Below are 7,198 nucleotides of genomic sequence, written 5' to 3'. Positions count from 1 at the left end.
AAACTAAGACGACAACACCCCCAAGTTTATTCAAAGCTAAACTCACAAAAATATGTACAAAATGCGTAAATGCTTCTCCCGGCCCCCAAGCTTGAATGAAGCATTGTCCTCAATGCTTAGAAGGAAAAAAAATATATCAAAATGTTTTTGAATTTTTCACTTTTTCAATTTTTTGGTTATTTTTTTATTTTATTTTTTATTTGTAAAGTCTTGCTTTGTCCTTGCCTTTTTCTAAATTTGGACGACTTTTTTTTTTTTTTTATATATATTGGACTTATTTGTCCATGCCTCTTTTAATGTAGGACGGCTTTTACTCATACTCATTTGCCATTATTCACAAAGAAAACATAATCACAAGCTTGCATCAATGGAACCACATATCCCAACTATATCACCACAAACTCCATCAAGAATGATCAATTGCTTCACAAAAACAAGAAAAGAAAGAAAATGAAACAAAAGGCCAAAGATCTAAAGATGTGGCTTGAAAAGAAGGAAATAGGCTCAAATGGTTGCAAGAAGGCAAATGTAAACCCAAAAACAAATATTAAACAAACTATCCTAAAAATGAAAAAAAATACCACCCCGAAAAAGGAGCCTTTGTCCTCCCTAGATAGATCGGTCTCGGGTTTAAGAATCATAAATCAAGGATTAGGTTTAGTCAAGGATCCACGCCGCTCATACAAAATAGGTTGAAGGCTTGAAAATTGGTATGAACCTCACATGGATGTAGCCAAAACTCACTAGTGGTGTCAAATCGACTATAGGGAGCAACTACCAACATGCCACAAACAAGTAGAATCCGGCTTCATGATCCTCCTAGTTCAAACCAACTACCCTAGCATACACCTATCCTAGAGTCAACCAAGCATAGTCTCAAACCGTGCATACCTTTACTACCTAGGAAGAAATTCATGCAAAAGACAAAGTCTAATGTACAAAGTCCAATTCATAAGGAAAACAAAAATTAAAAATAAGCCTCAAAAGCATATTACATACCAATACAAGAACAAAGTAAAAATAAGGGAAAAGAAAAATAAACGGAAAAGAAAAGAAAAGGAGAGCCATAGATAAAGTAAGAATAGGGAAAATTGAGAAAGGAACTAGAAAGCAGGTTAAACACATATATACCAATCTACATACAAGTGATCGAATGATAACATCGTCAACGATCCCAAACACATTACGTGTTAACAAGCAATCATCCTCGAACCGTTCAACTTCCCCTAAACTAAACCTAATCCATGCATCCAAAGAAAATAGAGAGAAAAATTAAAACGGTCTCACCGGGCTATCCATGCTTGCTTAGCATAATAAACAAAGGTGATAGAAAGAACCACCTTCGTTACGCTCCAAAATTGTAAGCATCATCAAAAAGCCATGTGAGAACAAGAAAAATAAAAGAAGCTATAAACAAAGGAAAAGGTTAGTAACTACAAAACAAAAGAAAAGAAAAGAAACTACAAAGGAACACTAAACTAAGCTAACAAAGAGTTAAAAAGAAAGATAAGAAAAACCAAGTAACCAATTAAACTACAAGCTAACTAAAAGACACTTAGACTACAAAATTTGGATTCAAAGGGACTTGGTGTAGTTTTTGGAGTTTGAGGATGATGGGGGTCGAAGGTAGAAGGAGGAAATAAAGGGAAATGAAAGAAGAAAGAAGGAAGAGGAAGATAAGGGGGCATGGCAGGGGGTGCGGCCGCACCATGCCTTGGCGCGCCCGCACCAGCCAGGTGCGCGACCACGCTATATGCGTGCGCGCCCGCACCTGGCCTTGCCTGATTTCTTTTCTTTTCTTTTTTTTTTAAATCTTTGGTGCGTTCATTGGGGGGTACACAAATAATGATGATGATAAACACCAACATAGGCAGTAGCAAAACCCCATTTTAGGGGGTTCAAAATCCCAAAATAATGGTAGAACGACATGAACCCACCAAAAACAAACTTCCTTCAACTTTTAAAGCACAAAATTCCTATCTTACCTCACTAAAATTCTTACCCTTTTTCCTCAAATTTCGATGATATCGAGTGTAATCACATCAAAAACCGCAAAACACCTTCTCATTCCTCATGCTCACCTGAAAAAAACCAATCCCAAGAATCCAACCTACAAATCCAAACAAGTAGAAAAGTGAAGGAAAAGAAACTAAAAGAAGGGAAAATAAGAAAATTCAAAATTAAAAAGAAAAGTTAGAGATCTCCGAGCTGCCTCCCGGGAAGCGCTTGCTTATGGTCCTAAGCTCGACCCTTCCTCCAAATCATGGAGGGTCAAAGAACACCACCTTCTTCAAAGTGGAGAAAAGAGCAAATTTCTCCTCAACTTCTAGCAACTTCTCGTTGCTGCTTGATGAGATATCATTCAATAACTCCTCAAAAGCAAGCTTCTCTTTCCATAATCTCATTCTCTTTCTCTTTTTCCTAGAAGCTCGTACTCTTTTCTTTGCCTTATTCCTCTTTGTAAATGGTTTCACACCATCCACACTCTTGGGGTCATCGTCCTCCTCTTGAGGGTAGAGCTCAAACCAATGAGGAATTATTGAATGATATCTCATCGTCCTCCTCGTTCATAAGCTTGGGAAGCTTCGTTTTCTTTTCACTAACCTTCTTGCAATCACAACACAAAAGCACATCATCACAATTCTCAAGAACATCGTTAGTTGAAGAATCAATCATGCATACATTAACAATGGGGTGAGGGGAATTAACACACATAATCCCTTTCACAAGAGACAAAGACTCATGCATTGGTTTTAGCTCAAAACTTTCCTCATTATTACAAGCTCCCGAAGTGGCTAAGAAAGTTTTTCCTAAGATGATAGGGATATGGTCATCTTTCGCAATCTCAAGCACAATGAAATCAACGGGAATGGTGAACTCTCCTATCTTGAGAGGATCATCCTCAACTCTCCCCTTTGGAAACTTAATAGACCGATCGGCCAATTGAAAGGTCATGTTGGATGGAAGGAGCTCACCTAGCTAAAGTTTCTTAAAAAAGGAATAAGGCATGATGCTAACACTAGCACCAAGATCACAAAGAGCATTTTGGAACAATTTTCCTTTTATTTTGCCAGGTACAGAGAAATTTTCGGGATCTTTCAACTTTTGGGGTAAGTCATTCTGAATAAAGGCACTACAACACTCCCCCAAATTCACTGGTTCCACCATATTGCAATCTCTCTTACCGCTCAAAATTTCCTTAAGAAACTTAGCATAGTTTGGCATTTGTTCTATAACATCGGTGAAAGGAAAAGTAAGATGAAGTTTCTTAAGAATCTCGATGAATTTCCCAAATTGCTCATCCAATTTGTGCCTATTGTGCTTTTGGGGGTAAGGAAGTCTAGGTTTGTAAACCTTATCTTGTTTCCTCTCTTTCTCCTTAGGCTTATCATTAGAATCCTCACTCATCTTGCTAGGCTCTTCATGCTTATTCCCTTCACTCGAATCAATCTCCTTTTCACTCTCCTTACTCTTCCTAGGAACACTCTCTTTAAGGACCTTACAGCTCCTAGTGGTCATAGCACACATCGGTTCCCTAGAGTCAACTTCTTGTGAGGGTAAAGAAAGAGGACTAGCACAATCTCTCAAAGGGATGGCTAGTTCATTGATTTGGTTCTCAAGCATCTTTCCATGAGTAAATAGGACCTCAAACATTTTTTTACAAGACAATGTGAATTCATTCAACTTCTCGGATTGAGCCATTATGAAATTCTCTAGCCTATTCAATTGGGATTGTTGAGCATTGAAATCATCACCTTGGCTTTGAGTCGTCGGAGTAATTTGGGGTGGGGTACCTCTTTGAACATCATTTTGAAAATCTCCCCTACTTTGATTACTCCAATTACCCTTACCATGATTTTGGCCGGAACTTTTATTATGGTTACCATAACCTTGGTTATGAACCCCATATTCTTGGCCATGGCTTTGATCATTACAACAAAAGTTATTATGGTTACCTCAAAATTCTTGGGTCAAATGTTTACAATAACCACTATTTTGGTTATAATTATCATAGCTCCCATGATAGTGACAATTCCTACTCCCAACATTCTTGTGAGCATTAAATCTAGGTCCATGATAATTATTATCAACACATTAACACGCACATTCTCTTATCCATCACAAGGAACATTATATTGGAGCAATTAGAAGCATTATGATCATTCTTTCCACATAAATCACAAACTAAGCATTCTCTTATCATGCAACAAGAAGCAAAAGGAGGGTTAGAGTAGGAAGATGTACCTCTCCCCTTAAATTGGGAGGGAAGTGTTTGAGCTTGTGAAGGACTTTCAAGCTTGGTCTTGAGAGAAATCATTTCCTTTCCTAACTCGGAGACCAATGTGGACAAATTGTTGACGACATTAAATTGATCGATTGAGCCACTTGTGCTTGTCGATTCCCTCTCTACATCATGCCAATACATGTAGTTCCTTACCACATCATCTATTACATCCACAACCTCTTCTTCCCTTTTGTTCATAATCGGCCCTCTAGCTTTGGCATTAAGGCTCGATCTACCTTGAGAGCTCAAACCACCATAGAAAATTTGTATGACTTGATAGGTTGGAATTCCGTGGTGAGGGCATTCCCTTTGGTAATCCTTGTACCTCTCCCATGCTTCATAGAGATTCTCTCTAGGCAATTGCTTGAAACTTTAGATTAAGGCTCTAGCCTCTGCCGTCTTCTTTTGTGGGTAGAAGCGAGATAAGAAAGCCTTGGTAACTTCATCCCATGTCCTTAGGGACCTTGGTTTGACCTCCTTATCCAACCACTCTAAAGCTCTTCCAATGAGAGAGAAGGGAAACAACTTGAGCCTTATATATTCTTGAGCAACTCCAGCTACCATAATTGTATTACAATACTTCTCAAAATCCTTGAGATGGTTGAGAGGGTTTTCACTTTTTGTGCCACAATATTGTTTCCTCTCAATCATGGTGATCATAGCCAGTTTGATTTCAAAATCACCATCCGGGATCAATAATGGAGAATTCCCACCCTCATACTTGTAAGCGCCCGGCGTGCCCAACTCCTTCAACGTCACTCTATGAGCTTCTCCCATGTTCACTTACTCACAATCTCAAACTAAATTATTAGTAGCACGGCTAAAATTGTAGCCTAAATGAAAATCTTTTTGTGTTTTTGAATTAAGTGGAATAGACTCAACAACAACATACAATCACGACACCATTCCCCGGCAGCGGCGCCATTTTGACAAGGGTCGAGACTAGGTCGTTGAAGCTAACCCCTACCCAAAGCCAACAAAAATTTGTAAACACTCAACACACCCCTACACAAGTATAATGGTAAGTTGAGGGTCGAACCCAAAGGAATGGTGGGCGATTATCTATTGTCTATGGTCAAGCTATTCTGAAATGTAATGATTAGGTGTGAATGTTATGCTAGGACAAAGACGACTAATAAACGTGAAGAAATCAAATGTAAAAAACACTAAGGCTAGGATCCACATGTAATCATAACAGATTCAACTAATTGGGAGGTCAAATTGACTAAGTCAAGCAATGTAAGGGAAATCAGTCATGCAACCAAGAGAGCATATCAAGCTATTCTCCTAGAGGTCTAACTAGCGTCAACTACGATAAACACTAGCTAGGAAACATCACAAGACACCTAAATCGTGTAAATGCAAGCTGTTTTGGGTGTTTTTGTCCCTTGGGAGAGTTACAACACGAAGACTGATCCGGTGCGGCCTGTACCTGCAAAACAAACGGAGACACCCGTTGGGTGGTGCTCCGCCTCCGACGAACAAGTTAGTAACTTGAAGGGAGAGAAAAAGGTGCGGAAATTTAGGTGGGTATCTGCTCGGATTCCAAACTCAGATGTCTCTATCACAGGGACAGTTTGTAATAAATAGTAAAATGTGCCCTCTAAAAGAGGGGAATCTCCCTATTTATATGGTCCTCGAGATTAGTGCCCCTGATTAGGTCACTGAACCCTAATCATTGGTGGGCAGCGCCACATTGCAGCTTTCTCGGGAGTTGTGCCTGAAGGTCTCCATTCCTCCCAGGTTTCTGGAGTGACACGTGTCTAGCAGGGATAGGTCCACCTTGGGCCATCCTGGGGCTGACACGTGTCATCCTCTGATTGGACCACGTGGCGGGGTAAAATTACCCTAAACATTTGCCCCCCACAGATGTGACGTGGCACAACACGTGGCATCTGTGGCACGCGTCACGCTCCGGTTGGTGGTAATTTTACAACCAAAGAATAACCGTTTGCCTTCTGAGTAAATTACGAGAATGTCCCCGCATTTACCCTCTATATATAGCCGTTTACCCTCATAATTTTGTACGTTTACAAAAATTTTCAAGAGAGACAACTTTGATAGAGCAGAAGTCATCCGTTTGAGCCAAGTGCAAGCAAGAAAACTCGTTCGTCAACCCTGCCGGACCCGTGTATCTTCAGATATCAAATCTAAAAGTACCGTCTCTACCTCTCTCAGCTCTTTTTCTTGTTTCACTGCTTGTACATATTTCTTGCAATAAATCGATGCATCACCAACACACACGGCACAACCTAGGTTAGAGTCCAGCCGGTCACCAGGGACAACTGAGTCTAGGACTGGGAGTGCCGTCTCGGGGTGTTGGGACCACCCTTTTGCTTGGATTCCGACCATTTATGTGTCTGTGCAGGACACAATGGCTCGGACTATGCAGACGACCCCCAATCCGGACTACAGAAGCGAGGGCTCGGGCGGTCAAACGCCAAAGGGAGAAGCGTCTGGTCAGAAAAACTAGACGGCTCTGAAGAGATCCCCTCCGCGTGCCCCTTAAACTCCCGCAGATTCCTTTTTGGAAGAATGCGACCAAGGCGGCGATAAAGCCGTCTCAGCTCCTTTGCCACAAAATGAGGAGGAGACGGAGAGCGACAGCTCCGCCTCCACTTCTGAGAGCAGTGACGACTTTCCACCGCTTGAGGATAGCGAGGAGGAGGAGAGGAAGAAGTGGAGTGAGAAGGACGATCCCTTCAAAATTCACGTCTCCGCCAAGGACAGGGTTCAAATGGAGGAGAATTTGAAGAGATTTAAACAAATGCACCCGTTAGGAGATGGGTATAAAATCATAGTGCCGCCTGAGGACGGCACCATCGCCTAGGAAGACGATCAACAGAACGCCAACAGCTACTTCGGCTGTTATGAGGCAGCGTTCAAGGCTGGTCTTTTCTTTCCCCTTCACCA

The 7,198-nt window shown here is 41.0% G+C and overlaps 1 non-coding gene across 1 annotated transcript; it reads left to right on the top strand.

Moving 5' to 3' along the window:
* Window positions 1-4,571: 4,571 nt before the first annotated feature.
* On the top strand, window positions 4,572-4,677 carry LOC145633378 (small nucleolar RNA R71). Its single transcript, XR_014112708.1, has one exon. It is a non-coding gene; the product is annotated as a small nucleolar RNA R71 (small nucleolar RNA).
* The last annotated feature ends 2,521 nt before the right edge of the window (window positions 4,678-7,198 follow it).

This window comes from Chenopodium album, chromosome 5 (genome assembly GCF_948465745.1).
Source record: "Chenopodium album chromosome 5, dcCheAlbu1.1, whole genome shotgun sequence".
Lineage (NCBI taxonomy): Eukaryota > Viridiplantae > Streptophyta > Magnoliopsida > Caryophyllales > Amaranthaceae > Chenopodium > Chenopodium album.
This window is presented reverse-complemented; position numbering and strand designations above follow the sequence as displayed.